The sequence below is a fragment of the Lutjanus erythropterus genome, chromosome 9 (assembly GCF_056507025.1).
Source record: "Lutjanus erythropterus isolate fLutEry1 chromosome 9, fLutEry1.hap2, whole genome shotgun sequence".
Classification (NCBI taxonomy): domain Eukaryota; kingdom Metazoa; phylum Chordata; class Actinopteri; order Lutjaniformes; family Lutjanidae; genus Lutjanus; species Lutjanus erythropterus.
Genome location: NC_139325.1, coordinates 12,352,233 through 12,371,225, shown reverse-complemented (window position 1 = coordinate 12,371,225; position 18,993 = coordinate 12,352,233).

Below are 18,993 nucleotides of genomic sequence, written 5' to 3'. Positions count from 1 at the left end.
TGCAATTTGTCTTTGGTGTTTTGTTTTTTTTAATTTCCAGATGTGTTAATATTATCAAATGTTTCCTTGACTGTATGCAATTTTGCATAAAGGATTCTGCTTACAGTGCTATCAGAAAATGCCTCTCTTATATTGTCGGATGCATTGAAGAAGCTGATAGGCTGCACAAGACCGATTTTTTTTTAGATATTTTTTAGAGTCATAGTACATCATTTTAGACACCACAGTATGATACTCATGCCACAGTAACTGAGAGTGCAGCACTCCGGTTGGTGTCAGCAGCAGTGTATTTGTATTTTTTTGATGGACACGCGGCAGTCTTTCATCAAGGTGGGTTTATTTTGCAGTGGGAGGGTTGATGTGACAGAGTTGTCTTTGGAGAATGATGGTGTTTGACAGCAGCAGGCTAACGGATGTAGGAGATCATCTCAGTCTGCCAAGCCTTTAGTTATGATGTGGTGGTGGATGAGAACTGCAGGTGTGTGTCGCCAGGCCCTTCATCCATCACAAGCCCGGACAAAACACAAAGCATACAGGGGATGACATGTTTCCTCCATCTTGGCGGATGAGGGATGTGGTTTTACAAAACAAGATGCGATACCAATCCATTCTGTTCTCACACTGCACAGCAATTTTTCTTTTTTTCTTTCATCTTTTTTGGAGGGGGAATGGGATTGTTTGTTTTGTAGTATATCTTTGTTTCTTCATTTCTTTGACTTTTATTTAGACATGAAATAAACCGTGCTACACATAAGGGATAATGTGGAGGATGATCTTGAATCATCCTGAAGTGATTTATTTCACCATAATAACCCGCTCACTGTACATTATCCCACTTATTACACAGCTAATTAAAAATAAAGGTGCTAATTACAACACTAAAGCGTTCTTTGGCTTGTCCATGTAAAACAGCCCTATTCTGTTCCTGATAGAACCTTTTACAAAGGTTCCACTCAGAATCCTTCTAGAGGTTTGCCTATAAACCAACATAAAGGACCATCTGTGAAAGGTTTCAGAATCTCCCTGTGAGAGATTCTGAAAGAGAACCCCTCTATGGTGTAATGGTTCCATCCAAAACCTTTTTGGGGATTTCTATCCAGAATTGTTCCAAGACACTAACAAGTACCCACCCAGGGAGTTCAACTGAGAACCTTTTTATATTTCAAGGGGCTCATCTAGAACCCAGCCAGAGGGTTCTTCAAAGAACCCTTTTATATCCCAAGGGCTTATCTAGAACACATCCAAGGGGTTTTACTGAGAAGCTTTTGATATTCCAAGGATTTATCTAGAACCTAACCAGGAGGTTCTACCAAAAACTCTTTTAAATTCCAAAGGTCTATCTAGAATCTTTCTATATTCCAGGGTTTTAACAAGAACCTTCCCATGGGTTTCTCCTGAGAATCCATTCATATCCAAAGTGTTTCATCTAAAACTGACCCAAGGGGCTCTACCAAGAACCCTTTTATATACAAAGAACCCTTGATGAAAGAGTTCTTCCAGAATTTTAACAATCCTTGAAGACCTCGTTCTTCTAAAAAAGAATTATTTGGGTCCTTTGCTTCTAAAATGGTTCTACCCAGAAATGTTTGCTTCTTTAGGCCCCCAGAGTGAAACAAAATTAATAGTTTGCCACAAAACACTGATTTTAAAATGTTTTTTATTGACAGCAATATTCTGCTATTCAGAAATAACAATCAGTAGAATGCTGTACTTAACCAATCAAAATTCAGTATTCAATGAAGCCATGTAGTAATTTGATATACATTCTTAATCTCTGAGATTCCAACATGATGACCTCTATAAATAAATTTGTTACATGTTTTTCTCTGCACACATTCTCTATAGAACATCTAATCTATCTGTATTTGCCTGATCACCTGGGGAGATGTCTATAGCTACAATAATAATTCATATATGAAAGATTAATGACATATTTCCCACTATCCTGTGTGTATATGTATGATTTAGTCATTGACCTCTCAGGGGTTTTTTTGAATATGAGAACTACCATGTCCCTGTCATTTCTTATTTCAAATCAAAGAGGTCAACACAGAAAATGTCTCAAAACCAATTTGTGTTTCAAAAAGACCCTTGAGAAATAGTGGCTTGTGTTGTGTTTGATATGCACAAAGACACTTATCCCTTATCTATCTTTTCAGAGAGAAAGAGACGGAGATAGAGGGTGAAGTGCTCCAGGAATCAGTGCTGCCTCCATGAGATATGATGCTGCTTGATTTTGATCATTGACATTTGCTTTTTCATGCATCCCGAAAAACAAGGCCTCCCTTCCATTAAGGAATTATTCAAATGACCTTCAACAGTGCATGTTTTCCTACAGTTTTGTTGTGGGAATATGAGAACACATACTGACATCTCAATTACTTATGCAAGGCTCAGAGTAGGCCCAGTGGATGCAATCACCGTGTGTGCAATCCTCAGTCACTCCGAATCACAGAGGCTCCCGGACAGACACACATAATTCAGACAAGTCAGACAGGATTTGCATACAAAGACTAAAAACAAAAAAAAGGGGGCATAAATAAAAAATGCACCGTCTTGAGCGGGAAGAGAAGGTAGAGATTTGAGGGGAGGGGAGAGTGGGGGAGGGAGGGAGGAAGGGGAGACCGGTAAATTGTTTTAAAAAGGTCTTACATGTCATGTTATGTATGTAAAAGGGTTAGACTGATATACAGAGCTGATACTGGCCTTTGGCATTTTGGTTGGTGTTTTACATACCTCTGAACGAAAAAAAAAGATGTGCTAGTCTTGATACTGATATTATTATTTATAAAAATAATAATAGCAATATCAATAAAAATAAGAGTAAACCACAACAAAAGATCAGAAACATTTTTTAAAAGATTTTAACCAATCAGAGATCTTTAACCAGCCCTCATACTTTTGAGTATCGCCTTAGCTATACATGGTAACCTGATTAGTTGGAGTAGGAGTTCAGTGACTGCCTGCCAGACTGTATTAACATTTTGCTCAGTTCAACCGTTCAACATCCAGTCCTTCTAAAAGATTATTAGTGATTTTTTTAGGACTCATAAACAGACACTTATTCACTGCATTCAGCATTAATTTGAACTCCAATTAATGTGACATGGGCAACCAAAATAAATTCAGACCTGTAATAGAAATTTCAAAGGAAGATAGCATGACTGAAGCATTTTTGTCAGGGGAGTGAGTATATCAGCTTAGCATGTTTTCTTAACTTCTGATGACATATCATTGTCAGTTTATGATTTATTACAGTAAATATTTAGTTTCTTCTTTAAATATCATTTGTTTGTTTGATTTTTCCATTTTAACAAATAACCTTTTTGGAGGGAAAAACATTGTCTGAAATTATGTTTAAACACAAAAATGACATATATTTTCATATTAAAGTGCATATTAGTCAAACTCTTCTATCTAAAGGCCCTGTGACATCAACTGCCACAGTCTCACACTGGACCAGACACTGTTGTCCATCTTTATCCCCTTAAAACCTGAGTTTTTTTCTCTTTCGCCCTTCTGGAGGTGACACACTGTCTCATCGTCGCGTGATGGGTGGGGGGTGGCAGAGGAGTGGGTGAAGGGGTGGAAGGGTTGGGGTGGTTGAGGGCAGGCGGAGAGGTGGGGTTGGGTGTGGGGTGCAGTGCATGGGAGGCTAACCCGGCATCACGTCATTAGCGTTGCACGGCGGAGATGCAGGGGCACCCTGACACATGTCACGGACAGCCAGCCGAGAGCCCACGTATGAAGCTGACACGCTGCGCATAATTTATCCCGTGACACGATCTGCATGCCGAGTTGTTGATCTGTTGTGTTTGGTTTGGACATGGGCGCTCTGGCAGGGAAGACAGAGGGAGGGAGGGGGGGTTATTATGCAGGTGGAGGGGGGGCAGGAAGAGGAGAGTGAGGGCGAAAAGGTGGCAGGGTGTGTGTGTGTTTCCATTGGCGGTGGAAGGAAGCATCTTGGTGTAGCACACACTGAAGGGGCGACACATTTGTCATGTCCACTGAGAAGCAACATATACATAAACAAGTGCATTCAAATCCACTAATACAGACACACACTCACATGCACAAGCACATTCATGCTTTGCTGATATGAGTGTTGAGTCACAATGAAATCACAGCCATAATCTTGTCCCTTAAGACATCTGCTCATGAGTGAAAATGACTAATATTGTTGAAATGACCCTCTGTCATTCCATCGGATGTCTGTTTTTCCAGCTTCAGCTGCAGTGCTGTTAAAACTCCACTGACACCACACGTCATCATCAGCTTCACTGAATTGTTGCTTTAATGACTCAGTGAAGCCTTAATTGGATTAATATGTTGACATGTTTTTGTAGATACCTTAAAAACACGGAAGCAATATTAAATTGGTTTAGCTACAAAGGCTGGGGTATATGTGACTAGGGAAATGTACGTGTGTATGTGTTCATGTTTTGAAAAAATGAGTAAATATGAACAATGATATCACAATATCAGTTAGCCTTTTGGTATTATTTGTTAATTACTGTGTGTGTGTGTGTGTGTGTATGTGTGTGTGTGTGTGTGTGTGTTTGGATGTGTACTACTGATGTTGTGGGGACATCTATTTACACACACTCACATTATGGGGACCAGCCTTTCTTATGCAGACAAAAGGTCCTCATAACATAAATCATTAAAACTTAGGGTTAGGTTAAGGTTAGGGTAAAGGTTACAGTAAGGCAAGTAACTGTTATGCTCAGGGTTAATGTAAGTCTCCAGGAAATTAATATAAGTCAATGTCCTCTAACGTGATAGAAACACAATTTGGTCTCTGTCTCTGTGTGTGTGTGTGTGTGCGTGTGTGTGTGTGTGTGTGTGTGTGTGTCTTCGCGAAGTGCTCATCAACCATCAACTACTCCTGCCCCCCCCCACCTCCTCCCTTGCCTGGCTCGTTTACATGAATTATGCATATGACCAGTCTTGTTAGAGGAGCCCCTCCCTCCTCACACCCCTAATCCCTGCCGTTGCTGCGGTAACCAAAATTAGACATGACTGTGAGGTACAGTATGGGCCCTCGGGGCCTTTTTCTGGACAGGCCTCATCCCAGGCAGGCATGGATAAGGATCCGGAGGTCTTGTGGGCCTGTAGGTCACCTGTCCACTGATATTACTGTACTGATGCTGGAGCCTGATGGGAAATATTCATTTCACTTCAGCTCAGTCTGTTGCCACGAACCCTAAAGTCAGGGAGATGCTGTATGGATTCCAGTGAAAACTGGAAACTGTGACTGGACATAATCAACTGGGCGTTCCATGCTTACGTTCAGTGTGAGCTCCACGTCATGGCCAGTCTGTTGATCTGTCCAGTGGGAGCAAAGTTGCTGGATCTGGCAGAAAGGGGAACAAATATGTGTAATTTAACACAGTGAACAAAATCAATAAAGTCTTAGTGTCTGTAGTTTAAAGGGATAGTTTGGATTATTTGAAGTAGGGTTGTAGTTATAGATGGTGGTTGTCACACCCCCAGTTTGGAGAAGCAGAGAGGAGTACCAACACAGAAGCTAGGCGACAGATTGCTGTGGACAGGGTCAACAACAAAATGTATTTCAGCCACTTAAAGAGACGCCCACCTCAAAAAATCAATATCAGTTTAAGTATATGGCATCTTTAGAATATTTTCACTGCTGCACTTTGATGTCAGACAGCCTTTTCTGACAGGAAACAGCCAAAGATCACTCTCTCCAAGCCAACCAGACTCCACAGGTTGAAGTCTATTTACCTCACAGAACATTGGAGATGCTGGTTAAAAGGTTAGTTTGCATTCACCAAAGTCACACAACGACACAAACAAGCTAACGGATTGAGTCAGCAGCAGACCAACAACTCCTGTGGTCAACAAGGTAAACTTTTTTTCAGAAAAGGCTAACTGATGGCAGGGTGTAGTGGTTTAGTTTTCATAACCACAGGCTTCCCCAAAACTTACCCATACCTTGGTTGCCAGTTGCAGCTGCAGCTGGCATCGGCTGGGTTTTCCAGAATCGTCCAGTGTGAAGATCCTGTCTTGCGAGAGGAATGTGCAGAGGGTTAGGTGAGGTTGAAGCGTGGGCCCTCCTTATAATTGTAATAACCTTTCAACATATTAGTGTAAGCATATGCAAAAGTAAATTTACTTTCAGTTGACACCATATTCACATTGACATTGCATGCAACTATGTAAAATAAATCAAATGTTATAAATGTAGCCCAGATAATTTGGCAGAGCAGGGCACCAAGAAACCGTGAGAATTCCAATGAGTTTTCATAACCATTTACCACATGGGAACAAGAACTGCTCTCATTATGAATGCCAATCTGAAAATTTTAAGAATAAGCTCTTGAAATGGAATAATTTTACAATTCTATGAAAACTCTAAAATTATGACTACTGGTGATTCAGAGGGAATGACATTCAATATCAATTGGTGCATTGTTCTATCAGCTTGTATGAAACTTTGAAACTTTGCTGTAGGCTTTTCAAGCTACAAATTGGGATCCTTTTACAAAGATGCTGTTGTTTTTTCAAATGTTTAAAAGTGGTGCCACCGGAATACTAGTTTGCTTGTGCTGAGTACAAAGATGTGGCAAGACGACACAACATCCATTTAGTGCTGAGCGTTTATTACAATGGACAAGACATGATCTCACAGAGGACAGGCTGATATAACCTCTGCGCCCCTGATGGTGGTTTCTCCCTGACCACAACTAGTCAATACCTTTTTGTTAATATTACTTTAAGATCAGACGTGTGGCCACAAATATGACTCCACTGTGGTGTGGGGGACTTTTTCAACAGTCTGGAAAACCTGCAATGAAAGCTCTTTTTATGGATTTTAATGGAGAGTTTTAGTATCCCGTAAAGCTCTAAATGCTGTTTCTAAGACTTATATAAAATGATTATATCCCAGAGGATTTAGACCTCGGGGGCATGTATTGTACATTCATTCGCTTTCTGTGGAGAACTTCAGTGTGTTTGTTTGGAAGCTGTTTCCCCACATTACTCCCCAACAACTCAATCACTGCTCCCTTGTGATCTCCCCATTAACATTATTGTTTCTTGTAGTCAGAGGTTGCTGACAGGGTTTCTTGGACTGTAGACACAAGACTATCAAGAGAGGCCTTTTTGTTGCTAAGATATACACTGTAAAAAAATCACACAGGAATTTAGTGGGATCAAGTCTTTTCTCACTAACCTAATTTAAATATACAAGTTTTATTTGTTCATGTTGATTAAATTTAATACTTCTAGTATCTATTTTCAGAACCTATAAATATAAGGTCTTCTAATGTGACATCTTTTATTTGAAATGAGTTGGCAGTGTGTACTGTACAGGGTTTGTTTAACTCATTAAATTACGTTTCTAAGGAAACATAATCAGCATATTAAAATACTTCCCAGAATGCATTGTGCAAAAGTTAAAAAATTCCTGACACCCTTCTTTTTTATAGTTTAAAGAAATCATGATGAAAACAAATTTGTTTGTATGCATGTGTAACTTAAGAGTTGTTGTCTCAACTTAGTATCTTAAGCTTAGATCTGCTTTAAATCATTACAAAATTACTTCAGTGTGTATTTTCAAAGTGAGTCAACTTAAAATTTTAAGGAAGCCCAGAAACTAACTTTTTAAGCTAAAACAATTACTTTTTTTTTTTTTTTTTTTTTCAAAAAGTGAACTAGTGTATGGGCTTTGTGTGAGGAATAGCACTCAACCATAGATTTCAATTTGTGGGGAAAATTTAAAGATAGAGTCAGTAGCATTTGTTGGAGCTGTTTGTAAATGCACCAGAAATGTTTTGGGCTGGTAAAATGTCCCAAGCACAGCCAAATAATGAGAAAACAGCAAAATGATGAGGAAAATACAGAAATACATACAGAGGGCATGGTCTCTGCAGACACAACCACTACCACACACTTCTAGAGGGTAATAAGTGACGACTGAAAGGGATTATGATTGTGAGTCTGTACAGTGTTTTTTTTTAAGTAAAGTGATGCATATTATGCCTTTAAATTCCTTAATTCAACACTGTGGGTGTGCAGGTGATAAAGTGAGACCTATGATTTTGTGTATTTTCTTAATGTCATACTGTTGAGGCCCTCAGGTGGCCCCAAAAGCAAGCTCTGAGAGCCCCTGATCAGTGTGGTATCAGTTTTAATAAACAAAAGTAAAATTGATGGAAAATGAAGCAGACTGCCATTGTAGGCAGCTTGCATGTAATCGTCCCGTTGTTATTTCGAGCCTGTTAATTTCACAGCACCAGTTGGAGTTGTCCATCTGTTTATTAAAGGTTAACTGCCTCCACACTTATGAAGCGTACGTTTCTCACGATCCTCAGAGTTTAGAACATGCAGTGGATTGTCTCTGACGCATCTGAAAAGTTTGTCTTGTGAGCTCTGATAAATGACTAAACGACAGGTTTTGTCACAGTTGTGTCTGGTATAAATAACTACAAGAACTCAACTTGAACTTGAAAAGGAATTAAAGCCAAGGAATAAAAAGTGAGAAAGGAGCAAAAATATAAAGACATGGAAGTTCACATTTATTGTACATTATTTGTGTCATTAATAGAAAAAAATATGTACAACTTTGACAGTACTGTTTATGATCCATCTTATATGACTTTCCTCTTGGAGGGGTCTGCAGATGAGTGAAGGCTTTGGTGAATGTGGAGCGTACAGACGGGCAGACAGTCCAGTTAATGGCCATGCATCACTGTAGTGGTAGGATGGTAGAAAGCTGCAGTTCCTGGGTGTTGATTTAATGGACAGCCTGTCACTTCCTTGTCACTTCACCAAGATAATTTTACTGCACCCATTGTGTGTGTGTGTGTGTGTATGTGTGTGTGTGTGTGTGTGTGTGTGTGTGTGTGTGTGTGTGTGTGTGTTCCGTATGTGGATGTGTATTTTCAACAGCCATTAAAGGTGATTTCCAATAAAGCACGCTTCTTCATAAGTATGCCAAGGCCACCCTCTTTGGGCGCTCCTACAGTAGTTGGTTTGTAGAAATTATTTCCAACACGAATGCTGCTTTGGTTTGTGTTTCTGTATATGAACACAGTAATAACACCAAAGAGAAAGAGGCTTTTCACTGTGTTTGCGCACCAGCACAGCAAACCTTTGTTTTGACACAGAATCATGTAATCACTCTGTTGAAAGCACACTGTGAATAATGGCTTAAGGCAAGTTTTTAAAAAAGTCCTTCCCCATACCAAATTTCTGACCAGAGAGAGAAATAGTGCTCCCACATGGCACTTGTTGATAATGTCAAGTTTGTTTGGTATGTTTGCCATGTAACACACACAGCTGAACCAAAGCATAAATGTAGTGGAAGGTCTACGTGCAGCTGATCTGTTTTATGGATACACATGTGCCAAATGAACGTAACAAACCTGCAGAGAAGTGAAGCTACTACTATAAACACCCCAAAGGGATAATTTGGATTTTTTGATGTAGGGTTCTATGAGGTACTTATTGATAGTCAGCGTATTACCTACAGTAGATGCCGTTTGGCTCTCCAGTTAGGAGAAACAGAGAGGAGCAACATCACGAAAGCTAAGCAATGAACTGCTGTTGATATGGTCAACCACAAAAGGTATTTTAACCACTTAAAAAAGGTAAACCTAAAATAAATCAATATCAGTGTTCAATGTATTTAGAATTTTTCACTGCTTTACTTTGCCATCAGACAGCCTTTTCTGATGGGAAACTGAAGTTATATAAGCCAAATATTGCACTCTCCAAGCCAACAAAACTCCGCAGGCAAAATGAATAATTTTACCTCACAGAACACATGAGTTGCTGGTCTACTGCTGCTTAGATTTGTTAGTTTGTTTGTGTTATTGTGTGATTTTGGTGCTTTATAAGGATAGTTCAGATTCACCAAAGTTGCACTATAACACAAATAACTAACAGATCAAGGAATCAGTAGACCAGCAACTTCTGTGTTCTTTGAAGTAAAATGACTCATTTCACCCATGGAGTTTGGTTGGTTTGGAAAGTGTGATATTTGGCTTATGAAACCGTGGTTTCCACTGAGAAAAGACTGCCTGAAAGCAAAGTAAAGCGGAGAAAATCTTCCATACATAGTGTACACTTACCTTACTAACAGAAAATTGTTGGGAAATGTAGTTGGGACGTACCTTTTGCGACATGTGATGTTGCAGCAACCCACCGAGTGAAATTCCAAAATGTCATCGCCATATTATTTTAAACATCACCGGTATGTTGTCCCAGTGTTTCCACCAATTTTTGAGGATGTTATGACATTTTTGCAATGTTGCAGCAGCGTCATTATATAAAGTACAGGAATGCAGATAGTGTTGAAAAGACACTGTAAAAATACCACAGAATACATGTTATGCTGTAATGCTTCAGCAGCGTAGCAGCAATGTAACTAATGGAAACACTGTAACTGTAATGTTGCAGTAACGTTGTTACAACGCCACAATCAAAATGTTGCAGGGATATACTGTGTTTGTAGAGTACACTGATATTGATTTTGACCTTTTTAAAGTGGCTAAAATATGTTATGTTTTGTTGTTAGCCCTGTCCACAGCAGAATATTGCTTAGCTTGCATGCTGCTGCCCCTCTATACTTCTCCAAACTGGGGGCATGACGGCCACCATCTACTGTGGCTAACACTGACAGTGGATAAGTACCTCATACAACCACACATCAAATAATCCTAACTATCCCTTTAAATGCGACTGGTAGTTAACCCTTGTAAACTGTGTTTGCACTGTAGAAATATGCAAACATACAAGAAGAAGAGTTTAAAAAGAAGCTGGTTGCCATGGTGACTTTTTGCCCCACAGAGTCTGTGAATTCTGCTTCCTGTTCCTGAACCGTGGATAGAAGTGACACCATGTGACTGCGCTACCAACACATTTTCTCTACGGCTAGCCCCACCCAGCCTCCGACATCGGCACCCAGTACCCCCCCCCACCTCACCACCCTGCTTCTCCTTTGTTAAGCCAAGCTCGGAGTGCCATAGACACAGATGAAGGCGTGGAGAAAACACATGCCAAAAAGGCCCCCCTGCCACTCTCACTCTTGCACAGCGACAATGATAGGCTGTCATCACACAGCGATCAGCACTGTCACCCACAACATTGCCGTGCACAAACACACACACGCACGTACACAAGTGCAGGCATGCACGCAGACAAACACGCATATACACAAGCGTACACACACACATACACAGGACCCACGGCTGTGAAAATCCGCACCAGCCTCGACAACACTGACAACCAAGTCACTGCTGTCACTTCAGTTATTTTTACACTGGGGCCTGACAACACATCAAAAATCCCTCTCGCTATGGGAACAACATGAGACCACTGCATCAAGCCCATTAGACGCCACGTGTCACATCAAATATCTAATTATCTGCTATTCAATATTCCCAATTAAGTTAGAGATGTTCACCATGCACATTCACACAATAATTTACCACAGTGTTGTGTATGCAAACTGAGATGATAAAGCTGGCCTAGCTGCAAAAAAAGAAGACGAAAAAACACAGCTGCATTGCTGTCCTGGTGACAGTGAGAAGGCTGAGGTGGATCCTGGAGAGAGTGATCGCTCGCTGTGGTTCAGTCCTGTTTTCTGCAGATAAAATCTGACCAGAAACAAAGAGAAGGAGAGACACAGAAAGAGCCAGTTATTCCAGTATTTTTTTTTTTTTTGTCCAGACTGGTGGAGGAAGAGTTAACTTTTTTGGCCCTGGCTGCTGTCAGCAAGCAGAAGGCAGCTATGTGATGAGTCTGATTGGCGGCCGATGGCGGTGAGATCAGTGGCAGGGCTGTGCGATGGATGCCATCTTGGCCGGCTTGTGATGTGCAGTTTGTCGCCCGGGCTTCACTAGGAAGGAAAGCCTTGAAAATACTGCTGGCTGTCACTCAAAGAGAAATGTGGTGTAGTTCCAAAAAAACCCTTCACCAAATACCTTTTTGTTTGCTATCTCTCCTTTTCACAGTCACTAGGACGTGATGCACAGTGTTACAGTAGTAAATAAAAAGGTGAGTAAACTGGGCTGTTAGTGATAATCAGATGGATAACGATTACTGAACAAACAGTGCATTTTTTTGCAGTAAAAGACTTTCTTCCTTCATTTAACTTACAACTCACTACAATACCACCTAAAAGGAATTCAAGTAAGCCAAGAAAAAGGAGGTAAACAGTTAATTTGTTTCAATCCATAATAATACATTTTTCTCTTCTGTTCTGTTTCTGCTATTGTGTTGTTATTTCCTAATATTTTTGGTGTACATTTATCACTGTATGCTCAAGGACCTCTCATGGTTGTGGTGATTCCCAATTTTTGAAAAACCTTCTTTAAAGACTGCTCTGGTTTATACTGACTGCTGAATCCTCATTTTTCTTTACTGGCTAGCTTACTGAGGGGCCACAAGTCATCAACAACTGCTAAGCTAAAAACAAGACTTAGCTAGTCTGTTGCAGGCCACATTTCAGCATCCATGGCTCAGAAACTGACATCCTTAGAAAGGTTTTGTTTCATCCTAAACCAGAGCAACTACAGATGAATTCCATACCTGATATGTTATGATCCATTAAAGTTACGTAGGCACGATGCGAGATGAGTATGCGTCTGCATGGACACCATACTGGTTTAATGAAAAAATTTACAAATTCTTCGATTTCACACCCCCAAATGTGAATATGTTCTGGTTTACTTAATCCTCTTATGACAATAAATTGAATATCTTTGTGTTTTTGACATAACAAGACGTGAGGATGTCATCTTGGGCTTTGGATAAGAGCGATCCATAATTTTCACAATTTTCTGTCACTTTGTAGACCAAACCATGAATTGATTAATAGTCAGTTAATTGAGAAAATAACTGACAGATTGATTGATAATGAAAATATCATTAGTTGCAGCCCTTGATAAGATCATGTTTGGAGTTACCATAAATACATTATGTTATACACACATAACGTTATATGCCTTTTTACCTTATGTACGATTGAAACCCCAGTGCATCTTGCACAGTCACAGGTGGGTCTATATTGAAGTGACATGAAAGCCTGCTGCATCTCTTTCAGCCACTAATGGGTGCCATGCATGGGCTGAAAAGTCCACTAGTACACAAATGAGAGATGCAACTGACCTTCATGAAATCTGGTTTGTTATAAACCTGGAAAAACTTAACATCATAACATTTAATTGTTGGAGTTAAATTCATCAGCTCAGTGCCAAAACACTAACCTTCTGAATAGGCACAACTTCAACTAGGACTTGCAGGCTCCGACCTTTGAATAGGCAACATCATGTGTAAATTTGTGAGTCTCTCCAAAAGTTTAGATTTCTATATCCATTATATTGTTGTAAGCCTCCCGGTTGCTTGTAATGTTCTAGATAAATATTAATGTGTAAACTAAGAAGTTGCTTATCATTCCATGAAGTGTTTCCTTATGAAGTCCATACAGTTACATGAACCCAGGATGTCTGGTTACAATACAGTTACATTATTCTATGCATCTTCTCAAGAGACTATAATATGCATAAACACTTTATTAAAAACTTTGCATACATCCACATAAAAAAATGTACACTATACTATATACATAAAAACTTTTATACAAAACTTTACAAATCTGTGGCGGTTGCATCTGGCACTTGTGGTGGCATTGCAGTAGGTGCTTCACCATCTGTTGCCTGGCAGAGATCTTCACTCAACTGAGTGACCTCTTTCAGTTGAAGTAATCATTTTAACACAAGAAAATACAAGTTAAATGCCAAAATGTGTAATTTGTCAGTGCCTTCAAAAATCAATCCACATGACTATTCAAAATCAACTCATTTTAGTATTTCATGATCCTGTGCTTCTAGGGTTATGGTAGGATGGAAACCAAATACAAACTGCAATTTATGGTGTTCTTCATTATAATTCCAACCAACCTCGCTGACGTCCTCCTTCAGAGGCTTTGTGGCAGTGTAACATCACATCTTTTAGCCTTTACTGACGGAAGAAGAAAGGCTTTATTCATACAACTGCACGAGACCGCTTGTCAGGAAAATGTAAATATACAGGTCATTCTAAGCTTTTGAACAAACAACTAATTCTGTCATATTGCTGTGAGGACAATCTTAGAAAGTAACATTAAAGAAACTGATGCTTAAAATATAGATTTTGTAGATCATCAATTTTCCGATTGTCTTCATGACATTTGTAGGTCACTATTCTGAGTGTATAATACATTATTTTAATTACAAATTAAATTCATTTCTCTGTGTCATAAATGGGTGCAGATTTGGCTGTGCAGAGGATGCAAATATCCACACAAACCACCAGTCAACCGGCTCCCCACACTTCAGGGAAAACCCCTCCACCACCCCACCCCCGACTCCCTCACCCCATTTTTCCCCATTAGCCCCTTGTTTGCCATGACAGAGTGGGATTAAACACTGTGTAAAATGTTACACTTCTGAGCAGCTCCCGTTTTACATTTAGTGACAAAACAGACAAATTAAGCTTTTGCCCCATGCAGCCTTGCCCTCCTCCCTCCCTAACTCCCTCCCTCCCTCTCTCCACCCCCCCGCCCCCCCCAACCTTGTATGTTTGTTGCCTGAAGCGAGGATCGCCGCCTCATCGCAGCTAGTCAGAGGAGGACGGCGGGGTCAGCTTTGCCTGGAGGCACGGGGGGCCCCTTGGAGCCGCAGCAGCCGCTCATTTCAACCATCAACCGACATCTACAAGAACAGAGGCTCCGGCTGTATCTGCTGACCAGGAAGTAACACAATAACATCAGCAAACCAAAGCAGACAAATGAAGACAAACGAGGACGGGATCAACGGCTGGCAACAAGAAAGAGGTTACTTTACCATTAACCTAAGATGGTACGTTGCGTAGACATTTATGACATTTTTAAAACACTTGGTAACACTTGAAGAGGTGCTCATTTAAGCTATATTAAAGACTTACACTGCATGTAACCATGATGTGACTGCTGCACACTGCTGCCTCTAACCCCAACATAACATATCACATCTTCCAGTGTCTGTATAATGAAAATATTTGGCCCCTACAAACAACATTTTCAGTGCCTGTTGCTAAAAAAGAAACAGGCTGATAATCAGGATGCCATTTTGTTTCAGTCGGACATTGTGTTCATTTTAGCTTTTGTTTAGTTTTGCAAGTGAGTTATTTGTCCCACCAACATCATTTTTCATTTATATCATGTCAAGTTTGATTTTTTTAGCACTAAATCATGAGTTATCTTAGGGCACTTCATATAGGGCAGGTATAGACTCTTCATTAGGGGAGAGTCACCTTAATTGCAAGATGTTAAAGTCGTAACACACTTTTACTTTTGCTATGTAAATGTCATCATGACGTTGTCACATCATCATGTGGGCAGTGTAGCACTCAACATCCCTGAGAAATATCAGTAAGACCCGTCCACTTTGCAGGGAACAACAGCTGGAAAACTTTAGCACACTTTAAGTAAAAGTTAAGATCCAATCGATTATAAAGTTGTGTTTGTATGTTGTGGAGCTGCAATCCACTCTGCTGTCTTTAGGTATCTTTTCTTCATCAGTTATCGTAGTTTTCACGTCATCCATGCTAGTTTTGGTCTTTAAGGAATGCCAAAGCATGTGTTTGATCAGTGGCTCATGTGTAAGACAGGGTCAGTGAACAATTAGACAGGATCTCTCCAATAAGCATGTGCTGTTTTGGTCAACAGGCTACTCTGTGTTCAGTCAGGTGTCATTCATTACATCCCAAATCATAGTGAGGTTATTTATACAACTTTCATTAATCAATGTACTTGCCAAGAAGGAAGTACACAAAAACGCCAACTAGCACATCTGTTCAGTTTTAATATCAGTGTGATTTATACTTTATCTGATCATTTCCTTGGTATCAAATCAACATGACAACAGTTGCATGACTTAAATGTTGTTGATTTGTTACAACTGCAGCTCACACTGTTACAATTAAGACTCACATGTGCTTCAGCTGTAACATCAGACAAGGTCCACTTTCATTTTAACTCCTCACAACTTGTTTTTTCTATTAAAAAAAACTTTTACTGCTATCATAAACGGTGGTTTATGATATCAGACACATGTAGTTAGTTTGCCTAATTATAATTAAATATGAATATATCAGCTAGAACTACATTCCTGAGACATCATGTTTATGACAGATGTGAGGTTACAGTGACCTTGACCTCTGACCACCAAAATCTAAACAAGTGGACATTTGCGTCAAGTTAGATGAAATTTCCTCATGGCGTTCTCGAGATATCTAGTTCACAAAACTGAGACGGACGTACGGGCAGATGGATGGACAATCTGAAAATGTAAAGCCTCCAGCCATGGCTGTTGCCAGCGGAGGGGCATAATAATGCCTTGTCGAATTTAAATGAAAACATGTTAGAAAAGACTGTTCTTTTACTTGAAACAAGCAAATTTAGCTGGTGGTGCAGAGTTAATGTCTTTAAAATAAGTCAGGATATCTGCAAACCAGAAGTCATAAAATAAGATTGAAAGTCTCATTTCAGGGAATTCTTGTTTTTACTGAAGTTATCTCAACGGTTCAGACTCAATAATCATAAACTATTGAATGGGTTGTCATGACATTTGATTCATCAGGTCAAAATTTCAATTTGTCCAGCGCTTTATTTTATGACCAAATACCTGCAAAACTAATAACTTTACCACCAGAATTTGTTGAACTTTAGTGTGCGCTCTACACTCACTCAAAGAAGGTGAAAATGCTAAAAACAACAACAACAACAAACATGCATTGTGCTTATGTGCAGACTCACATATCCACCACTGTGGCTGCAGACTCTTTTTGATGACACATTTGACCAGTAAGGATGGAGTTTCTTCAAGGTTAGTTCTTTATTCTTATGAAGGGTTTACATCATTATGTCTGTGCCCAGCATGTCTGTAATTATTGTTGAAGATGTGTGTGCTATTCTGGTTGATATAATTTTCTTTCAATCATTTTATTTATTGTTTACGCAGGTTAAACCTCTCATATTAGTTTCATCATTAGTGAAGAGTTGGGTCTAATGACTACTATGACAGTTTTGTTAATTGTATAACTGAATAAGATGCAAACCAACAAGCACTTGTTAGCTTGCAGTGTGACAGGTTGGAAACATTAACTTATGTGAAACAAAAGACTAAAGCTTGAAATTAGACGCTTTGTCTCAATAACAAACTAAGAATATATCCTCAAGACAAAAGATTATAACTTCAAATGACATGTTTTTGTCTTGGAACTTCAGAGCTTTGAATAAGTGTTTTTATTATCTTTATTGTCACATATACAATTATAAATAGTGCAACATACAATGAGATTTAATCTCTGCTCTGCTTGTCCCACAACACTCTTGCTGTGAGGCAACAGTGCTTGCCAGTGTGTCACCATGCTTCCCATTAAGACATACGCTTTTTAATCTGGAACACACATCCACTGTATTTAGCTGAATATAACCCCAAATAATATTTAATTGCTTATTAAGACAAGACACTTGCTTGAATGAAGTACAATAGCCTTGTATGATGAGCACTAGATAATGCTGTCCACATCCAAAACAAGTAAGGACGTTTTCACATCAGATCCAAGTACACATGACCCCAAAGTTTAGTTTGTTTGACTAGCATTCACATTCATTCACATTACTGATGTGAACACTGACTAGTCAGTACTGTTGTGCAAAGTCACACTTAAAAATAGCTAGCTTAAAGTTGAACAAATTCACGTTAATTTCCTCCATTTTTTAAAAAAAAGATTAGAACTAGAACCTCCTATCAGGAACGCTGGGGGCTATAATGATGTCATACAAAATGGTAGTCATGTTTTTGTATTAATTGATAATAATAATGATTTAAAAAACATTAATTTGAATAGAACAGTTATTAACAATTCACAACATGTTGAGAGCATTCTACACTACAAAAAATGGCAAACTTGAAAACCAACATTAAATTTCCAACAAGGAACTCGCAATTCAGATTTTCCAGTCCACCATATTTCTTGAGAACTGCAAGGAGATGAAGAAGGAGATGAGACAGAGAAGAGCAAAAATAACGTGGATCTATCTGTCTGTCTCTCACTGTACAGAGACTCCATTCTGCAGTGTTGCTGAAGTTTTTATATCACGTCAACATTTCTGTCCATGTTTGCACGCGCCCTCTCTCTGTGCTGAAAATTCGAGCACCGTTACCTCTCTCAGGAGTGAACGGCGCTCCCGTCATCAAACTGATCTGTTCAGTTCACCATTCACCAAAAACATGAGCGCGTTCAATGAACACAGTTCTTTTAGTGCATTCATGCACAATTCTGTCAGTCGGGGGAATGGAGAGGAGGAGCGATGATATTTAAGCCAAAACAAAGCTTCTAATATGAAAAAACCCTGAGATTAGAGTCTAAACCTAAATATAAGATTATCTCACTTACTTAGAAAGATAGTTTGATATAGTGTATGTCTTATTTTCAGTGGACTGCTGAACCTATTGGTGATGCAGTGATTCCAAGGCCTGACATGAGGTTAAACTCACAAAAAAACAAACAAACAAACAAACAAAAATGCTTGCTTCATTCCATTGATTGAAGTAAATGGATTAATTGTTAGCAAATCAGAGTAATACCATTGATGCTGTATAACTTTCTAATATGATTATTAGTCATAGTCCCTCTTGTGCTTTTGCAACATTTTGCTAGAAACAAATGTAATATAGAGGCAAAACAAATGGAAAGCACTTTGTTAGTTTCCTGTTAAGTAGATGCAAATTATTACTAGTGGAAAATGATTTTTACATCCATCTGTGGTATTTTATAGTTAATCAAATCAGTTAGTGATCATTATTTGGTAGCCACAAAAAATGGCACTAATTTATATTTTTCTCCTCCATCTGTTGGCAACAAAATTCACAGTCGAAATATTTTTATTTGTGTTCTTGTTGCTGGCTATAGAAACCAGACGAAGGGCATATCTAT